Genomic DNA, 22,360 nt, shown 5'->3' with positions numbered 1-22,360 from the left:
GACAAGAGCATCTTGGAACAGAGAAAAACTATGCATGCATAAGTTATTTATTTCTATTGGAAAGAAAGTTTAAGGAGCAAAGGTCCTTGGGATTAGCATAATGTAGTAAAAAAGTCATTTTACCATAGTTGTTACATATGGCAACAAAGCTGGTGCAAAGAAAGTTGCCATTATACACTGGCAACCAAGAAATTATAAATAAGCATTCAGATACTGTAACCATATCTGAAAAGCAGGATACAAAAACCCCAGTAGTAGTATTTCAGGTGAAGCTTTGTGAAAGAAGATGCATAATTTCTACATAGTTGTTTGTATTTCCTTAAAGGTAGTTTTAAACAGTGTCACTTTATTTTAAGAAGTTATTAAATGAAATTAAAAATAATTATCATAGTGATTTTTTCAAATACCTAATTTGTGTTTATATGTATTGTTCAATATGTAAAACATTTTCAAGGAAAGAAAAAATCACTGGTAGATTCATATCCCACAGATAATCATCATTGTTTTTGTCTACCCTCTCATACATTAATATATAGATACTTTTCCCAAGAACAGAATCATGCCATACCTCCTTTTTCTCCCTGTCTTTTCAGTATACTATCAACATTTTCACATTATTAAATATTCTTTTGCAACATCTCTTTTGATGGTTATATAATATTCTATCATGAGGATGTCATGTAATTTAACATGAAAAACTTTGTGAAAAAATTCATCCCGTTTTTAATTATAGGTCTTTCATCGGTGAATACATTTTAGTTAATATTTTGTAAATTCATTGTTATTTCCTGTGTCAGGTAGGCTTCTAAAAAAAACTTTTTTAAAATTGAGACATAATTTACATATAAGAGAGCACACAGTTGTTATCTGTTCACTTTGATGAATTTTTGACAATTTTATACACCAATATAAACACCATCAAAACAAGGTGTAAAACATTTACATCACCCCAGGATATTCCCACCTTCCCCTTCCTAGCTAGTCCCCTCCCCATAACACTTTCTGATTTCTATCAGCTCAGGAATGACTTTGATAAAATTTTTACTAAATTGCACTGTATAAAGTTGAATCATTTATACCTGTACCAGCAACGTATGAAATTGCTAGTTTCTTCTTAACCTAGAATTATGTGTGTATGTACTATAATATGTCAGAAATAACAGATATATAGTAATCGTTGCCAATTTCTACCTTGTATTAATTTCTATTTCTTTGTTTGCTGGTAGTTGAATTTTTTCAATGTGCTAACTGGCCATTTATATTTCATGGTTGTGGTGGTGGTTGTTAGTTATCTACTCTTATGTGTATATCTTTTTTATTTACAAAAGGTCTTAATTTTTTTTTTTTTTGGAGACAGAGTCTCACTCTGTCACCCAGAGTGGACTGCCAGGTTCAAGCAATTCTCATGCCTCAGCCTTCCAAGTAGTTGGGACTACAGGCGAGCACCACCACACCCAGCTAATTTTTGTATTTTTAGTAGAGACAGGGTTTCACCATGTTGGCCAGGCTGGTCTCAAACTCCTGGCCTCAAGCGATCCGCCCACCTCAGCCTCCCAAAGTGCTGGGATTACAGGTATGCGCCACAGCGCCTGGCCTATGAAGAATATTATTTTTCATTTAAAATATTTTTACCAGTCTGTCATTGCCTTACAGTTTGTTTATGGGGACTTTGTTTTGTTAACATGGAATTTTAAATATTTGTATTACTAAATTTGCTGATCTCTTCCTTTATGATTTCTACCTGGTGTCATTCTTAAGATCTTCATAATCCCAAGATTATATAAATACCTAGTTATATCTTTCAGTAGTATTTTTATGCTTTTTATTTTTAATTTACATCAAAAATCCACCTGGAATTGATTTGGTTCATTTTTTTAGGTCATTGTTATCATGTTATTTTTTTTTTTCTAAATTGTTAGCCACCACAACTGAATAATACCGTGTTTCCCCATGGACATTAAATGTGTTCTTTATCAGAGTAAGCACTTATGTATATTTTGAGTGAGTTTTCTTATTTTACATTGATTTCTTTGTCTATTCTTGTGCCAGTACCTCACTGCTTAATTGTTTAGCAATATAATATAATATATTAACGGTTTAGTATCTTTTAAGGCAGGTTGAACCTTTATTGTTCTACACTTATATTTTTACTTTGAAAGTTTAGGTGGTGGATAATGTGCTACATTCTTATTCTCTTTTAGTTACCACACCTGGAAAAAGCTTAGGCTATAGGCTATGGAGTCAATAAAAAGGCCTAATTATTTAACAGGTGGCCGCTACCTGAATTGCAGCCCCAGTGCCAAGAAGGAAATAATTAGTTTTTAGACAAACCCTTCAAAGTAATGGAAAAGATCACATGTGGAAAATAAATAGCATGAGGAATAAAAAAGAGTGAAGTCTAGCATGCTTGATAGCCATTTTCTGGTATGGGCATATAAATGTTTTTATGAGACATTTAATTATAATTTTTTCCTTCTCCCTGGTACACTGAGCAAAAGCACAAAGAATTGACAAGGTTACAGAATATATGCCATCTTACTTTCTTCACTTTTACCCCAGGACATCTAGGATAGCCACATATAAATGCAACTCACAAAATCCCCCTCCAAAAACATTTGTTAATAATCTTCCAACTACCTGCCATTTTGATTTATTAATATCCCTTCTACTCTCTGGTATTAATTCAGGTAATCAAGTTAAATGTAATAGTAATGTTCTATTCTTTGCGTACAGATAATTCAGTTGATCACAATAAGTAAAAGGTTGAACTGAGGTTTTTTTAGTAGAAATAAAAGTTAAAGCAAGAAAATCTTACTGAGCATTTACATAACACCAATCTCCTTTGAACCTATAAGCTAGAAAGTGTTGTTGTGCCCAAGTTATACTGGGGAAAAGTCTAAGGCACAGAAAGTTTAAGTAATTTGGTCAAGATGTCATAACTAGAAGTGATAGTGTTCAGACATAGCCAATCATGCTTGGCTCAATAGTTGGATTCCATTTGTTTTTGAAGACATTCTCTCTTCTTTGTGATTTTGTGTTGCTTATATGTAGTATCACATTTTCTGCTAGAAAAAAAATCAGTCCTAGTTTATATGGGGAAACATAGTGCATCAGTATTTTTATGGCATTCTACATACAAAATTGTCACTTTCAGAGGTTCTCCCACCTAAGTAACAGTTTCTCTAAGTTAGCTAGGCTACATATTTTTCCTATTTTCCGATAAGGCAATGTGATTGTTGATGTTGTTGTTGTTTTAAACTGTAGTAATAAGGCCAGACAAATGACTTCAGGGCTTAATTCACACTTAGTCAAAAATTGTCTAAGTCCCCTTTAAAGTGTGGAAAATGTCAAATTTATATCCTTAATATTATATCCTCTGTATTATTTGAAGAATTAAAATTCAGAAAGTTATTTAAAAATTTGTTTAACTTAAACAAGAAGTTCCTGCCACATTTACCCCTAATTTTTCATAGGAATATAAATAGTAGAGTGGTTATGAATATGGGATTTGGAGTCAGACCTGAATTTGAATCCCAACTTGGAGCTTACTAGCTGTGGGATCTTGGGTAAATTACATAACCTTTCTAACTCTGTGCCCTAAAGTGTAAACTGGGGATAATAATAGTACCTTTTTGGTTAGTCAGTTTGTGGATTAAATGAAATACTATTTTTAAAGGGTTTAGTATGGTGTGTGGAACAATCAGTGCTCAATAAATGTGTTCTTGTTTTCATCTTCAGTGTTGTCATTATTGTTTTTAAGAATTAATTTATCTATATTTGACCACTGTCAGTAGATCTATCAAGATCAGATGACTAGAATATATACCATTTCTATAATATTTGACTGTTTTATGACCTTTCCTTAGTTTAACTCATTATAACTCTCAGTGATTAACTTAAGGTTGGTTTGTATCATAATTCTTACCATTCTGAGATTTATAAGAACCTTTGAGTTTGATATTTTTTCAGTGGACAATAATGCCTCATTAATGTACTATCAGCTTTTTCCTTGAGGCTAGTACTAAGATAAGTGGGAGAGGGGATACAGATAAAGGAACATTCATTGTAAATAGAATTTAAATATAAAGCAAAAGGATATCATCACTTTGGAGAACATAGAATTATAAGCTCAGTGTAATGTAAATATTTTTATTCCACCTCTCTCTCAGCCAAGTTCTAAGGTTGTGATAAAATGAAGCAAGAAGGAATATGATTATAGACCAGGTTCTCTGGTTAGTGTTCATTTTATACAGAACTATAAATAATGCTGCAAAAGACCAATGTGGTTCTTTATAAATAGGTCGTTGTCAGAGTTGCTGACCCTGGAATGGTGATTATTTTAATTCTAAACTCCCTGTCCAGTCCCTGAAGTCACCTCTTTTTCTTCCTTTTTCTTCAGAATGAAGGCAGCTCTTCTGTTTTAATCCTGTGCTTTCGTATGGTTTGCCCTGAAATAAGTTTCTGTCATATTAGGGAAGTTTGCTTTGTTTGTGGATCTGTTTTGAGAGAGATGGGGAGACAGCCATGTACCCCAGCTGCTTACCAGGCCTTTTTGATTGGAAATAGCATCTTCCCTATGGAAGACAGTTGTTCTATTAGTCTACTGGCTGTAGATTAAATGTTATTGGCTGAGCAGTTGCTGAAACCCCAGGGCAGGTGTAAGATGCATATTACAGATTAATTCTGGAAAACCTCTTAGATCTTTCCACCTGTGTCGTGCTGAGTGTTGAGCATGTTAGATAGGCAAGAAAGCTGAGAAACTGTGCATTCCTATTGCTAAAGATATTTTGAAAACTATGCCTTTCATATTTACTCCAACAATACTAAATATTTACAGAAGACACTATAATATGAGGATTTCTTTTTTAACTAAGGGATACAAAAGACATGTTTTAGAGTTAGCCTTTCAAAACTCCAAACTGAGGGGGCAATATAACATTCCTTTAAAGTTTGGAAACAGGAGATTTTTCCATGTTAGTGGTGAACAGTGAAAGAAAAGCCACTGGTTTTCATCTTCATTTTCTTTTTTCAAAAATCAGTTTCTGTTTTCCTTTTTGCTTGATTTTCCTAATGCTCTATTTTTCTACTCTTATTTTTTTGTTCAAGTATTTTAAAATTTTTTGTTCTTATTTTTCTCTTACTGTTAATTTTTAAATTTCTCTTTTGAGTTTTTTGGTTTTTGTTTTTTTTTTTTACCATTTGTATCGGCATTTTTCTCTGCTTCCTTTAACTATTTCTGTTTCCTGTTCTGAATCTTCTTTCATCTTTTGCTTTTCTCCATTAATCTCTTTCTCTCCTTTGGCCTTTTTTATTACTCAGAGTCATCCCTGCTCTGCTAAACATGAAGAGTTCCAGTGGCCTTATTTTCCAGGACTTTTTTTTACATAGTTTGATCTCTGAGCTCATTCATATTTTGTCTGTGTCTCTTCATGAGAGTTACTGTGATCTCCACTATCTACTTCATGTTGAAAAAAGATTCAGACTTCTTTTTTCAGATGTGCTGGTGCATAAACACTTTTTCTTTCTCCCCCTCCCTTTTTTTGTTGATAAATAATAATTGTACATATTTGTGGGGTACAGGTGATATTTTGATATGTGGATACAATGTGTGATGATCACCTCAAACATTTATCATTCCTTTGTGTTGGGAACTTTTGAACTCTTCTAACTATTTTGAAATATACAATAAATTGTTAACCAGAGTCACCCTACTGTGCTATCAAACACTAGAACTTATTCCTTCTAACTGTATGTTTGTATCCATTAACCAGCCTCTCTTTATCCTCCCCACCCCACCCTTCCCAGCCTCTGGTAACGATCATTCTACTGTATACTTCCATGAGATAACATTTCTAGCTCCCACATGTGAGTAAGAATATGCAGTATTTCGTCTTTCTCTGCCAGGCTTATTTCCCTTAACATCATGGCCTTAGATCTGTGTGTGTTGCCACAAATGACAGGATTTCATTCTTTTTTATGGCCAAATGGTATTCCATTGTGTATATATGCCACATTTTCTTTATCCATTTATCCATTGATGGACACTGAGGTTGATTTTGTTTCTTAGCTATTGTAAATAGTGCTGCAGTGAACATGTGGGTGCAGAATTACTTTCAATCTAATGATTTCTTTCTTTTGGATAAATACTCATTAGTGGAATTGCTGGGTCATATGGTAGCTCTATTTTTACCTTTCTGAGAAACCTCCATACTGTTTTCCATGGTGGCTATACTAATTTACATTCACACCAACAGTGTGTAAGAGTTACCTTTTCTCTGCATCCTCACCAGTATTTGTTATTTGCTGTCGCTTTCATAATGACCGTTCTAATTGGGGTGGGATGAGATCTCACTGTGGCTTTAATTTGCAGGTCCCTAATGATTAGTGATGGTGAACATTTTTCTATATGCCTGTTGGCCATTTGTAAATCTTCTTTTCAGAGATGTCTATTCAGATCCTTTGCCTACTTTTTAATGGGATTTTGGTCTTTTGCTTTTAAGTTATGTGAGTTCCTTGTATATTCTGGATATCAGTACCTTGCTGGATGAATAGTTCATAAATATTTTCTACATTCAACAGGTTCTCTCTTTACTCTGTTGGTCATTTCATTTGCTAGGCAGAAGCTTTTTAATGTAATTAAGTCTCATTTGTCTGTTTTTGTTTCATTGCCTGAGGTGTCAACCATAAAATTTTTGCCTGGACCAATGCCCTGAAATACTTCCCGTGTGTTGTCTTTTTATAGTTTTGTAGTTTCAGGTCTTATATTTGAGTCTTTATTTTATTTTGAGTTGATTTTTGTATATGATTAGAGATGGGGGTCTAGTTTTATTCTTCTGTATATGGATATCCAGTTTTTTCAGCATAATTTATTGAAGAGGGTGTCTTTTTCCCAAAGTATGTTCTTGGCACCTTTGTTAAAAGTCAGTTGGCTATACATATGTGCATTTATTTCTGGGTTCTCTATTCTGTTCCATTGGTCTGTGTGTCTGTTTTTATAACAACACCATGCTCTTTTGGTCACTGTAACTTTGTAGTATATTTGGAAGTCAGAGAGTGTGATACCTCCAGGTTTGTTCTTTGTGCTCAGTATTGCTATGGCTATTTGGGTTTTTTTTGTAATTCCATACAAATTGTAGGATTTTTTCTTCTATTTGTATAAAGAATATCATTGGTATTTTGATAGGGATTGCATTGACTCTGTAGATTGTTTTGAATAGTATGATCTTGTTAACAACATTAATTCTTTCATCCATAAGCATACGATGTCTTTTCATTTGTTTGTGTTCTCTTCAGTTTCTTTCATCAGTGTTTTGTAGTTTTCTTTGTAGAGGTCCACCTTGGTTAAATTTATTCCTAGTTTGGTGTGTGTGTGTGTGTGTGTGTGTGTGTGTGTGTGTGTGGCTACTATGAATGAGATTGCTTTCTTAATTTATTTTTCAGATAGTTTGTCATTGCTCTACAGAAACACTACTGATTTTTGTATGTTGAGCTTTTGTCCTGCAATTTTACCCAATTTGCTTACCAGCTCTAAAAGTGTTTTGTGGAGTCTTCAGGTTTTTCTTTTTTTTTTTTTTTTTATTATACTTTAAGTTCTAGGGTACATGTGCATAACGTGCAGGTTTGTTACATATGTATACCTGTGCCATGTTGGTGTGCTGCACCCATCAACTCGTCAGCACCCATCAATTCATCATTTAGATCAGGTATAACTCCCCAATGCAATCCCTCCCCCCTCCCCCCTCCCCATGATAGGCCCCAGTGTGTGATGTTCCCCTTCCCGAGTCCAAATGATCTCGTTGTTCAGTTCCCACCTATGAGTGAGAACATGCGGTGTTTGGTTTTCTCTTCTTGTGATAGTTTGCTAAGAATGATGGTTTCCAGCTGTATCCATGTCCCTACAAAGGACACAAACTCATCCTTTTTTATGGCTGCATAGTATTCCATGGTGTATATGTGCCACATTTTCTTAATCCAATCTGTCACAGATGGACATTTGGGTTGATTCCAAGTCTTTGCTATTGTGAATAGTGCCGCAATAAACATACCTGAGAGAAACAAGAAATGGGGAAAGGATTCCCTATTTAATAAATGGTGCTGGGAAAATTGGCTAGCCATAAGTAGAAAGCTGAAACTGGATCCTTTCCTTACTCCTTATACGAAGATTAATTCAAGATGGATTAGAGACTTAAATGTTAGACCTAATACCGTAAAAACCCTAGAAGAAAATCTAGGTAGTACCATTCAGGACATAGGCATGGGCAAGGACTTCATGTCTAAAACACCAAAAGCAACGGCAGCAAAAGCCAAAATTGACAAATGGGATCTAATTAAACTAAAGAGCTTCTGCACAGCAAAAGAAACTACCATCAGAGTGAACAGGCGACCTACAGAATGGGAGAAAATTTTTGCAATCTACTCATCTGACAAAGGGCTAATATCCAGAATCTACAAAGAACTCAAACAAATATACAAGAAAAAAACAAACAACTCCATCAAAAAATGGGCAAAGGATATGAACAGACATTTCTCAAAAGAGGACATTCATACAGCCAACAGACACATGAAAAAATGCTCATCATCACTCGCCATCAGAGAAATGCAAATCAAAACCACAATGAGATACCATCTCACACCAGTTAGAATGGCCATCATTAAAAAGTCAGGAAACAACAGGTGTTGGAGAGGATGTGGAGAAATAGGAACACTTTTACACTGTTGGTGGGATTGTAAACTAGTTCAACCATTATGGAAAACAGTATGGCAATTCCTCAAGGATCTAGAACTAGATGTACCATATGACCCAGCCATCCCACTACTGGGTATATACCCAAAGGATTATAAATTATTCTACTACAAAGGTTTTTCTACATATAAGTTCATGTCATCTGCAAAGAGAGACAATTTGATTTCTCTTCTGATTTGGATGCGTTGTATTTCTTTATCTTGTCTGACTGCTCTGACTAGGATTTCCAGTACCATGTTGGATAAGAGTGGTAAAAGTGGGCATCCTTGTCTTGTTCCAGCTCTTAGAGGAAAGGCTTTCACCTTTTCCCCATTCAGTATGATGTTAGCTGTGAGCTTGTCACAAATGGCCTTTATTATATTGAGGTATGTTCCTTCCGTGCCTAATTTTTTGAGTTTTTATCATAAAAGTGTGTTTAATTTTAGCAGAGCTTTTCTTGCATCAATCAAGATGATCGTATAGTTTTGGTCCTTCATTCTGTTAATGTGATATATTACATTTATTGATTTGTGTATGTTGAACCATACCTGCATCCCTGGGATGAATCCCACCTGATCATGGTGTGTATTATCTTTTTGATGCATTGTTGTCATGCTTTGCTAGTATTTTGTTGTGAACTTTTGTATCTGTGTTCATCACTGATAGTGGCCTGTAGTTTTCTTTTTCTTGTTATGTCCTTGTCTTGTTTTGGTTACCGGGTAGTGCTGGTCTCATAGAATGAATTAGGAAGAATTCTTTTATCTTCAATTTTTTTGAATAACTTGACAAAAAAAATATAGTGTATGTTCTTTATAATTTTGGTAGAATTCAGCAGTAAAACATGAGCTTTTCTTTGCTGGGAAATTTCTTATTACTGATTCAATTCCATTGCTTTTACTGGTCTGCTCAGGTTTTCTATTTATTCCTGGTTCAATCTTGGGAGGTCGTATGTGTCTAAGAATTTATCCATATTTCTCTAGGTTTCCAATTTGCTAGCATATAGTTCACAGTAGCCTCTAAAGATCCCTTCTATTTCTGTTGTATTAATTATAATGTCTCCTTTCTCATTTTATTTATTTTGGGCATTTTTCTGTTTTTCTTTGTTAGTCTTGCTAACAGTTTATCTATTTTGTTTATCTTTTCAAAAAACCAACTTTTCGTTTTGCAGATTACTTGTATTGTTTGTAGTCTCTGTTGTGTTTAATTCTGTCCGATCTTTATTAATTCCTTGTTTCTACTAATTTAGGGTTTGGTTTGTTTTTGCTTTTTAATTCCTTGAGGTGCATAAATCCTTCTACTTTTTTGATGTTGGTGATTGTTGCTATAAGCTTCCTTCCTAGCACTGCTTTTCCTGTATTCCATAAGTTTGAGTTTCTTGTATTTCCATTTTCATTTGTTTAAACAAGTTTATTTTCTCCTTAATTTCTTCATTGATTCAGTGGTCATTTGGGAGCATGTTGTTTAATTTTCATACATTTGTACAGTTTCCAAAGTTTCTTTTGTTACACATTTCTTTTATAGCATTTTTTGATCAGAAACTACTGGTTATCATATTAGACTGAAATAAATACCTCAGTCTACTCTTAAAAGCCCTCCAACAACTAGTGCTTCCTATCTCACCAACCTTATTTCATTTCTTTCATTAATTCTCCCCATTTAGTAATTGCCTGTTTACTTGATTGTGAACAGACTCAGTTGTTTGAGACGGTTTGAGTCGTGTTCACTGTTGCATTCCCGGTGCCAAACATGATGATTTCTGTTGGGAATAAGGCCTTCAGACCCTTTGTACTGGTCAGGCCTGTTGGCTGGTACTAGAAGGCTTGCTAAGCTAAGAGTCAACTTTCTTTTGTGGGTAGAGACTATCTTATATTTTGATGATAGACTCCCTAAAACATCTACCAGCCTGTGCAGAAAGTCTCAGGCTCAGCATGAGTCTCTTTTCATGATCTCTCATAGCTCAGCAAATACTGATAGTTGCTTTTCCACTCACTTATATTAGTGATTGCTAGTTTCTATTCCCTCAATAGACTGTAGTGGGAACATGCCTTATGTTCTTTTCCATCTCCTATAGCACCTGATATAGAACTTGACAGAAGGGCCCCCCCTCTTTTAAAATTTTTTATTTGTATAAAGCAATGTTTCTCAAAGCATATTTCTAGAGCGCCTGCATCAGATGCAGGTTGCATGTTAAAAATCACCAAGTAGCTTTAAAAACTATCAGTGCCAGGCTTCCAACTCCAGAGGTATTGATTTAATTGTCCTGGGATGGGATCCCAGTATCAGTAATTTTTAAAAATGTTCCTAGTTATTTTTAAATGCAGTCAAAGTAAAGGGCACAGAAATAAAGCTTAAGAGCCTTTATGCTTTCAGATTGACTGATTTCATTAGCCCTTTGTCCTTGCCCCTTCAGAGATAGAGATCAGCTGGTTCCTAATGACAAAGTACTCAAAGAAACTCAGGTAGCTCTGAGTCTATTATTTGAACTGAGTAATCTCAAGCACATTATTTATTTCTGATATATGTGATTTGAGGAAAAGGCAATGAGCTAGACTCAATTATTCATTCAAAAAACATCTGGGGGCTTTTATTGCATAATGCCAATGCTGGACACTGGTGAAACAAAACCAAATATGACCCAGGCCCTACTCTCACGAAGTAAACAATCTGTAAGAACATACAGACAGACACCACAGTGTGGTAAATGCACAGTTTGGAATTCCCTGCAAACTGTGAGACAACAAAAATAGCACTCACTGACGCAGCACTCTACAAAAAGCTTTCCCATGTTGTCTGGTAGCATCTTTACAATAACTGAATATGTGGAGGCGGGGCAGGAAAAAGATTATTATCACCGCTGTTTCACAGGCAGTCTCTCAGACTGAGGGTTGATAAACTTGTAGCTGATAAATTCTTGACCAGATACTTTCTTCAGTGTCTTCAGAGGTAACAAACTTTCATCCCGTTAAGATGGATTTAACTTGGGGAATACATCAAAAGTCAATTCAGTGATAGGTCTAGTAAGGAAGATAAGAAATCAGATAGATTAGTGCTTATTTTGGAGTATACAATTTAAAAAATGCAACCATAAAAAGACATGAATCCAGGTTGGACATTAAAGAAATTCCAAAAGAGAAACTCCAGAAATGTCTTGAGCAATGTGGGAGCATCTTTGGGAAAAGGCACCACTCTTTTAGGTGAATGCTTACTTACACACACACACAAAAAAGCATTAATCTCCTCTATAAATTTTTATCTCCTTATTGCCTTTAGTCAGTGCTATCTGAAATCTTAGTTCCAGTTTCTTCTAGTTCTTCCTAAAATAGGGATGCTAAGCAGGGACACCTCATTCAGCTGGAAGTCCAAAAGGAGCAGAGCCAAGGGCCCATAGGCTTCTGCAAGGTTGGGTATCTGGCAATCTCCTCTCAGCCATCGAATTACCAAGGACTACCTTGTGGTCAATAATATTCAGGTCCTTTATATTTTTCAAAGATGCAAATGTAGCCACGAAAACTCTTCTGTTTTAAATCCTTTGGTGGCTCTCCATTGTCTACACAAGGAAACCCAAATTCCTAATGTGGCTTCTATAATCTGGCTTTTGCTTCCCTCTCCGACCTGTTACATCTCCTTCCCCCATCACATCTATGCTCCAGACATCCCAATTCTTTCAAGTTTTCTGAACAAATGCCTGCGCTCCCCTTCTTCCTTGCTGCCTCTATATACACTATACACTTCTCTCTCTCAGTTAGCTGAAGTGTTATCTCCATCTTAGAAATGGTTCCTGATTCCTTTCCTGGTCTGACCCGTTCTTTCTCCCCCAGGGTTAAGACCCTTTTCTGGTCTTGCAGAGAATCTTGAATATCTCTCTGGATTAGTCTTCCTCATACTACAGTGTAACTGCTGTCTCCCTTACTAGGCTGCAGGTGCTCTTGAGGGTGGTGGCTCTGCTTTTTTGTTGAGATGGGGTCTTGCTATGTTGCCCAGGCTGGAGTGCAGTGGCTATTCAAGTAATCATAGCACATTATAGCTCTGAACTGCTGGGCTCAAGTGATCCTCTTGCCTCTGCCTCCCAAGCAGTTGGAACTACAGACATGTGCCACCACACCCGGCTCTATGGTGGCTCTGTTACTGGCCTTTGTACCAGCACTAGCCAGCAATGCTTGCCAAGAAGAATGCCCTCACTAAATGTGTGCTGAATAAATAAATGTTTCTGAGTAGCCAGCCACCTCGAAAACCTTTGACTAGAATTCTAGTTTTGTTCATCTTGCTCCTTGATAGTATTAATACATAATTCCAAATCACTGAGCAATTATGTTTATAAACTCTTACATGATAATGCCAGAGAAAAGGCTAGTAAGTTACTCAAAAAGCTGAAACAAGGTATTTCTACTACTACTAACTTTATGGTATGAAAATTCAACACTTATCTTTCTTAAACAGACCAGTTAAACTGCTTGAAGACTGACATCTATCTAGTGTATGAATTAGCCTTTGAGGTGGGAGAAAGTACATATATTGTCCTCATACAGCCTTCCCCATGTGGGTTGAAAGACCTTACCATTCTTTACGAAACTTTGCCATACACAAAATTTGTCTCTGTACTGTGTTAGTGTATAGTATTGACAGCTTCTCGTTTCTCTGTTAAGTTAGAATTCCAAGAAACCTAACAAAATAGCTCCTATATTACTTAAGATTGTTGTCCTATGGGACTATGGATTACAAACTTTAATGAATCTGATTTAAATTTTTAGGGGTAGGGTTGAAAGGAGACTTGCATTTAAAAAGCAAAACCAGCCTTTTTATTTAAAAAAAAAAAATCTCAGCAAGACCAATTTTCAAGTTTTACCCACGTTTGATCCTTTGAAAGGACCATACCCTGCTCTGTGTCATAGATGAGCTGCAGCATACTTCTGTCCACGTCACTTCTCTGGGACGCCTTTCCACCTCCTTCCCACTGGTGTATGTCCCTGGTCTTTTCAAGGCCCAGTTTAATTCCCATTTCCTCCTAGAATTCTTTTCTGACTGCCCTGGGCCTCAGGATCTGTTCCTGCCTTTGAATTTCTTTAACACCTTCTATGAAACCTCTGTGATATGCACTCAGAAGCCCTGAGTTTGATTTGAGTTACATTCAGTCACTGTGGCTGGCGAAAGTCACATTGCTTTTCAGGCCTCAGTTTCCTCACCTGTGAAGAGGGGTGGTAATGTGCACCCTATTTACCTCACGTGGCCTGAGGATCAAACATCATGGATTCGAAAGGGCTTTGCAAATGGCAAAGTGTAGTCCAAACATTTATTATCATTTTAACTTATTTTGTACTTTGTGTCTTAGTTAGCTTGGGCTGCCATAACAAAATACCATGGCCTGAGTGCCTTAAACAACAGCAATTTATTTTCTCGCAGACAGAAGTCCCAGATCAAGGTGCCGTCAGTCAGTGTCTGGTGAGGGCTCTCTCCTCGGATTGCAAATGGCTGCCTTCTCACTGTGTCCTTACATGAGCTTTCCTCAGTATGTGCCAGAGAGAGAGTTTTAGTTTCCTCCTTCCTTATGAGGACACTAATCACAACACGGGGAAGAGGGGAAAGCGGGGGCACCCTCATGACCTCATTTAAACCTAAGCATTTCCTTCCAAAGACCCCTCCTCCAAATACCATCATATTGGCAGTTAGAGCTTCAACATGTGAATTTTAGGGAGACAAAATTCAGTCTATAATAGTGTATCTATGTGTTGCATATAAACTGTGCTTACATGAATATTTACATTTTTATAATACTCTATTATACAGCTACTGTGGTTTGAATATGGTTTCTTTGGCTCTGCCAAGTCTCATGTTGAAGTTTGATACCCGGTGCTGGAAGTGGGGCCTGGTGGGAAGTGTTTGGGTCATTCGGGTGGATCCCTCATGAATGCTTTGGTGCTGATCTTGTGGTAATCAGTGAGCTCTCACTCTAGTAGTTGCTATGAGAGTCTCCTTGAGTACTGGTTGTTAAAAAGAACCTGGCACCTTCCCTTTCACTCTCACTCTCCTCTCATGATGTGTTCTGCACATGCCACCTCCCCTTTGCCTTCTACCATGAGTGGAAGCAGCCTGAGGCCCTCACCAGAAGCAGATCCTGGTGCCATCCTTTTTGTATAGCCTGCAGAGCTGTGAGCCAAATAAGCCTCTCTCTTTTTTTTTTTTTTTAATAAATTACCCAGCATCAGGCATTCCTTTATGGAAATATAAATGGGCAAAGACAACTACATAACCCTTTCAAAGTGTTTTGTGTACATCATACACATATAACTTATTTGATCCCAACTCACTTTGGGTTTATATGTATATTTCTAAATATGGCCTATCTACACTAAACTTAAGCCATTCAGAGAGCAGACACCATTTATAGAATCAAAGAATTATAGAAATGTTATTTTATTTTTATAACTTTCATGGCTTAAGCAATATACATTCACTGTTTTTGTTTTTCTTTTTGCAAAGTAGGACAATCCTGAGAGGCAAGAAGAAAAAGTAAACAAAACTTACTATAACTCATCAAGAACTACTGCAATACATAGGCACATCATTTCCTACATCAAGACCATGTAAATATCCACCTATATTTTCTTCTAGCACTTCCTTCTTTTTTCGTTTGTTAATCTTTCATCAATTCAGAAGTTTGTTTTAGTACATTGGGTTGGATAAAGTTCTAATTTAATTATTTGCCCCAAATGGCTAACTCACTGTCCCAACTTCATTTCTTAAATAATCCACCCTGTACAGTACACTGCTGCTTTAATTATTGTAACTCTGTAGTATACTTAGGCATCTGACTGGGAAAGATCATGACCCTGTTACTCATTTTTAAACCTATGTCTCAAAATTTGTATATTTTTTAATAGACTATTTTTAGAACAGTTCAGATTTACACAAAATTGAGCAAATAGTACAGACAGTTCTTGTACCTTCAGACTACTTTGGTGTATTACTAACATCTTACAATAGTATGGTATACTTGTTATACTCAATGAAGCAATACTGATAGGTTGTTATTAAGTCCGAAGTTTATTTAGATTTCTTTAGTGTTATGGACCAAATTGTGTTCCTGCAAAATTCATACATTGAATACATTCATACATATACATACAAATATACTATGTGACCATATTTGAAGACAGAGCCTTTAAGCAGGTAATTAAGGTTAAATAAGGTCATAAGGGTGGGACAGCAATCCAATAGGACTTGTATCTTTATAAGAAAATGATGAGACATGATGAGCACATGTGCACAGAAGAAAGACCATGTGAGGATACAGCAAGAAGATGGCTGTCTGCAAGCCTGGAAAAGAGACCTCACCAGAAACCAACCCTACTAGCACCTTGATCTTGGACTTCCAACATACAGAACTATGAGAAAATAAATGTTGTTTAAGCTACCCAGTCTGTGATATCTTGTTTATAGCAACCCAAGTAGACCAATACCCTTAGCTTTTACTTGATATCCTTTTTCTGTTCCTGAATCCCATTCAGGATACCATATTACATTTAGTTGTCATGTCTCCTTAGCCTATTCTTGGCTGTGGCAAGTTTTCAGAATTTCATTGTTTTTGATCACCTTGACAGTTTTGAGGAATACTGGTCAGATGTCATATGGCTGCAATTCGACATTTTTCTCATGATAAGACTGGGCTAATGGGTTACTGGGAGAAAGGCCTTAGATGTAAAATGCCATTAGCATCACATCATTTGAAGGGTACATACTAGCAACATGATTTATGACTGTTAATGTTGACCTTGATCACTTCACTGAGGTAGTGCTTGACAGGTTTCTACACAGCAAAATTACTCTTTCTTTTCTTTCTTTCTTTCTTTTTTAATAAATGTGTATTTTAGGTTTAGGGGTATATGTGAAGGTTTGTTACATACATAAACTTGTGTCATGGGAGTTTATTGTACATGTTATTTCATCATCCAAGTATTAAGCCCAATACCTAACAGTTATCTTTTCTGCTTAAAGTTACTCTTTATTTCTTGCTTTCCACGATGTACACTTTGAAAGGATGTCACCATGTATAACCCATACCTAAGGAGTGAGAAATTATGTTTCCCTACTCTTTATTAGAACATTTTATGGCTATATCTGTTTGCATGTTTCTCTCCCTCCTTTTACTGGTATTTTTATTTGAATTATATTAGGTTTATAAAATAATTTTTAGGTAATTTGGTTTTTGTCAAAAATTAAGTATCCTAGAAACATAGTATATCAATGTACTCCTTTAATAGGTTACAGTTTTCTTAATTTTACATAAAGATTTTAATAAATCTTTATAAAGGTTATTGCCAGATAATTTATATTTGGTGACTTAGAGTCTTAAAAATTATGTTTTCTAAGTGATTATTTCAGAGCAATGATGACTTTTTGTGTACTTATTTTGTATCTAGCCACAATACTGACTTCTCAGAACTTTTGGTAGATACCCTTGAATTCTTTAAATATGCAAATAACTTAGCTTCCTCTATTCCATTTTACAAATGAGCAACTAAAGAGAAGGTACTGAAGGTCTCAGAATTAGTTGCCAAGCTGAAGCCAGATTTCTAGTTCACTGGAAAATTTGGAAGCCTAAATATGACTAATACTTTTACAGGTACTTTTGCAGCTATTGTAAAACAAAGAACAAAATAGTGTCTGGATAATTGTTGACTATGCTAACAAACATTTGGCACTTATTATGATGTTAAGAAATCACAAGTAACACAAAAATCACAAAGCTTTAGATTCATTTCAAATGAGTTAATTCAAACAAGCTATATACAGAATGATGACATTATTAACCCTAAATATCAAAATCAGTTTTTCTCCTATGATTCTCAGTTTGCTTTGGCTACTGCTTAAAATATAAATGGCTGTTTTGTTTTAAATTTTTGATATTTTCCTAGGATTTCTAGAGTATATATTAAAATATTACTTGGATGCTTTTATTTCTATATTTTATAACTATCAAATGTAATTTTTAGAAAAAGCCTTATGAATATTTAATTTTAGGGCTTTTCTCTATTACTGATTACAAGTAACTTAAGGTTCTCTTTTCATAATTGTTCAAAGATTCTTTAGGAATTAAGAAACTACAGGGTTTAGAGAGGTTTACTCCACCCACTGTTAGTGCCATGTGTGTTGTCCAGGGAAGAGAGGATCAGACTGCCTCATCTACTACTGTTGGCACCTATATATGTTGTCTGGGAGCCTGAGGCCTGCCCCTTGTCACCACCACTGGTATCTGCACACATTATTGGGGTCTGGGGACTGACCTGCCCTGTCCATTGCTATGGGTACTCATATGTACCATCCAGGGGCCTGAGGTTAGGCATGCTCTGTCTGCCATTGCCATTGCCAGTGCCCACAGGTGTCATGTGGGGCCTGAGAACAAGTCTGCCCTGCTACTGCAACAAGTGCATGTGCATTAGCATGCCATCCTGGGGCCCGGGGATCAACCTTCCCCACTGCCACCGTCAGTGCCTGCAAGTACCATCTGGGGGTGTGGGGATTAATCTGCCCCACCCACAGCCACTGCCATGGGTGCCCAAATGTGCCATCTGGGAGCCTGGGTACCATTTTGCCACTCCTGCTGCTGCTGGTGCAGGGCATGCCAGCTAGGAACTTGAGGACAGGCCTGCCCTGCCTCCTGCTGCCAGTACTGGTACCCACGGATCAGCCCACCTGGTGTCGCTATACCTAAAGGAGCCTCACCACAGCCTACACTAACAAGTACAGCCTAATCACCAAGGAACTCACAGACAACACTGAAACTGATTACAGGCTAAGAAGTCTACACTACTGCACTCACCCAGAACCAAAGCTGAAGCACCCTACCCAGTTGTTGGAGGGCTTTTAAGGGTAGACTGAGGTATTTATTTCAGTCTAATATGATAACCAGTAGTTTCTGATCAAAAAAATGCTATAAAAGAAATGTGTAAGAAAGATTATTTTTTAAGATTATTTTTTAAGCTTTGGATCTGGGAAGGAAATAGTACAGATATAGAACAATTAGGACACCTGCAACAATCTTAGGGTTGGGTGATAAGTTCCTAAGTTAGTGTAGCTTGGATGTGGGAAGAAGAGGTTTGTAGACTTCCCAATGGAAAAGATAGCTATTTACATTATATAAGTGTAAATAATTTAAACTCATTTAAATCAGAAATGAATTGCTAATATTGGAATTCTATATTGGGCTACTTATTATGTGTCTGAGAATCAGTTCCTCTCTTGATATTTCCCATTGATACAAATAGCTATTGTGTCTTAGTCTATTTCACAATTGTGGGAGAACTTTAAAAACTGGATAAGAAGTTAGTGAGGCCAGTCAAGGTCTAGGTCCTTTCTGAAAAATCCGTTGTTTACTTCTGTTTATAATTTTACATAGCTCCATACCAAAAACCACTTGCTTGTCAGACACAACGTCTGTGAAAATAGTAAACCTCCATATTTTAACACACTGTATATAATATATACTATATACTATAATATATAATAGATTATATATTATATATGTGGTATATACTATATACCATATGTAATATATAGCTATATATTATATATAACTATATATTTTATATATACACTATATATAATATATAAGATTGTAACACACTGTAAAGTCAATGTTATTTGAGAATCTGAACCTATGTGAAATATTTATTAATCAAATCTAAATTGTTGTCTTTGCCTTCAAGTGAACAAGCTCTTCAATTTTCATATATAAATGATCAGTGTGTAATTAATTCCAAAAAAATTCACTACTCTTTTTGGGCCAATTCCATAACCAGCCACAGAGTGGATAGTATTGAGTTATTGGGACATTCGTGATTGTAAACTATCAGACCCCCTTTACTCAAATTGAGTCTGTATTCTAAGTCTTACTGTGTATCCTCATAGGAGACTGTAAAGTGCAGGCATGCTTTCAGTTCGTACAGTCTGTGATTTATAGAGGCACGTAGGTCAGGAATTTATTATGCTGAAAATCATAATAACTGTTTTGTTTTGCTTTTCACAATGAAGTGACCAAAGCATGTTGAAAGATAAATGGATGAAGTATTTTGATTATGCTTTTATTTCTATTAAAGATTAAATATTATTGCCAAGTAACCAGCCATGCTAAGTATTATGATATTAAAGCTGAAGTAGTTTGTAAGCTGATAGCCCTTTCTTTCCTCTGGGTTTAGGTTTGTTATTAATCAAAATGTTGGACTTGCTTAGTGCAGTGGTGTATGAAACAAACAGTTGAAAAAGACAGCTCCTTTAACTTACAGCTCTCTGTTTTTTTTCAAATTTGTAAGGAAATCTGTTTCTTCTTGTGGACTTTGTGCTGTTATTCATGTGTCTAGAGTTCATTTTTTATAGCAGAGCTGACTAAATCCAATAGTTGCAAAATTCTCTCATGGCATAGAAAGGAAAAAGGTGCCGTTTTATATTCTTAATTGACAAATTCTGATCAAGTCATTTTTAAAACACGGAGAATCCCTACTAGAAATGGATATTACAAAAAACCATCTGTATTTCTGGGCAGAGAACAGGATAATTTTTAAAATAGAAGAATATGTATATGAAGAGGTATTAATAAGACAGTAAGTTTGTTTTCTCATATCAATCCAGGAGTATTGATGAAATTGTTTTAAAGGACATATGATTCTAGCTACACTGGTGTTGGCTTAGACGTCAACACAGCCAGCCCATAAGCACTTGGAAAGCTGCTGCTAAGCATGTACTGAAGTGCAGCAGAGGGGTCTAGACGCCCCCTGATGTGTGGTAAAGGACCTTTAACAGGAGTCCCACCATTCTTCTGCACTTACTTCTCGTCAGTGGTAATATTACAATTTTAAATGGTGCATATTGTGGGGGATGCAGCAAAGATTGTAAGAAGTGTTGAAGAAAAAGGCTACCTCTCAATAACTGGAGGAAAAAAAGGCTTAATTTATTACTTAAGTAAAGAGGTGCTGTGCTTTTTAGGCACAGTGTCTCCAAGCAAAGCAGGCTGCAAATCTTACATAGTGTTTTGGGGTCAGGAATTGTTTAGGGGCAGCTGTCAGCCTCAAAAGCCCCATTATTCGAAAGAGACTCTTGTTGACTGGCTGGCTTTCAGAAGCACAATCACTGGAGCGAGTCTGCAACTGATGGGCCAAATTTCAAAAGCATGTAGCTATCACTGGTTAATTGGCTTTCAGAGGTGTATTTACTGAAGTGAGTTGTCACTGATTATTTAGACCTTGGCGAGATAGCATTAATTGCATAAATCTGGTTTAATTATTTTTCCAACTGGTTCTAATGGTTTACTTAATACCATGGCTGTCGAACAGTCAGCGTTTTTCTGGGAGTTAGAAATTGTCTTACTTTCAGAAGCTAATACCTAAAAGCTGTAGGAAATCGAAAACACTAGAAAATTAGATTTTGCAACGACTGTACAATACATTTTCTAAATAAGGGTGTCTACTAAAGGAATGGAAGTATAAAAAGTCAGCAACTCCACATGTTCAGGTATTGAGATCAGTTATGAAATTTGATACAAATAATGTATCATTAATAATATAGTTCCAAGCATGGTGGCACACGCTTGTAATCCCAGCTCCTTGGGAGGCTGAGGCAAGGTGTTCACTTGAGCCCAGGAGTTCGAGACCATCGAACATAGCAAGATCTCATCTCAAAAATAATAATAATAATGAAGTATAAAAATGTGAATGTGACTTAACTAATTCGTGTTCTAGATCATCCATATATATCATTTCTACTTATTGCGTTCCAGTAAGTTTTCTCAGGTGAGACAAAAGAAGGTAGAAATGGTACATAAGCCTCAACTCACCAGCCCTCGTGAGCAGCAGCTACTAAAGCCTTAGTAACGATGGTATCACTAAAATTGTGACATTTTGTTTCCCTCCTAAAATCTTTTTAGGATTCTTCAAAATCTGGGTATACCCATGGGAATTTGCCACACAAGTAAATTTCACTCATAATTTGTTCTGCTGTAGAGAGAAAAGAATGAGGGATCTTCACTACTGCCTACCTACTACCCAGATCTCTGCTTATATGGGGGAAAAGATATTAGGGTTTCATCTGAAAGTTACAAGAGGCATATAAAAAGTATTAATCCTACAGTTTGTTTCTGCTGTGATGAAGAAAAGTGTGTATAGGGTATAACGGTAGGAAAAGACTTAAGAGTTTTGTTTTATTTTTATAAAAATTGAACTTTTCGCCAGGCGCAGTGGCTCACACCTGTAATCCCAGCCCTTTGGGAGGCCGAGGCAGGTAGATCACAAGGTCAGAAGTTCAAGACCAGCCTGGTCAGCATGGTGAAACCCCGTCTCTACTAAAAATACAAAAAATTAGCCAGGCATGGTGGCACATCTCTGTAGTCCCAGCTACTTGGGAGGCTGAGGCAGGAGAATCACTTGAACCCAGGAGGTGGAGGTTGCAGTGAGTCGAGATCATGCCACTGCACTCCAGCCTGGGCAACAGAGTGAGACTCCATCTCAAAAAAAAAAAAAATGAACTTTTCTCTTTCCAAATTCATTCAACTGTTCTGAAGTCTGCTCTTTTGACTTCCCTGTTTATTCCTGGCACCTCATATGAGACACAGGTAATTACTAACATATTTAACTGATCCTAAAGATAGCTAGCTTA

At 36.3% G+C, this 22,360-nt stretch overlaps 1 protein-coding gene across 2 annotated transcripts in view; it reads left to right on the top strand.

Annotated features, from left to right (window-relative positions):
• CWC27 (CWC27 spliceosome-associated protein homolog (S. cerevisiae)) overlaps window positions 1–22,360 on the top strand; it is a 270,245-nt gene that overhangs the window by 246,595 nt on the left and 1,290 nt on the right. The gene's annotated exons all lie outside the window — the stretch shown is intronic.

The sequence above is a fragment of the Colobus angolensis genome, unplaced genomic scaffold (genome assembly GCF_000951035.1).
Source record: "Colobus angolensis palliatus isolate OR3802 unplaced genomic scaffold, Cang.pa_1.0 Scaffold84, whole genome shotgun sequence".
NCBI lineage: Eukaryota > Metazoa > Chordata > Mammalia > Primates > Cercopithecidae > Colobus > Colobus angolensis.
Note: the sequence above shows the minus strand (reverse complement) of the source record. Positions and strands in the feature narration are given on the sequence as shown.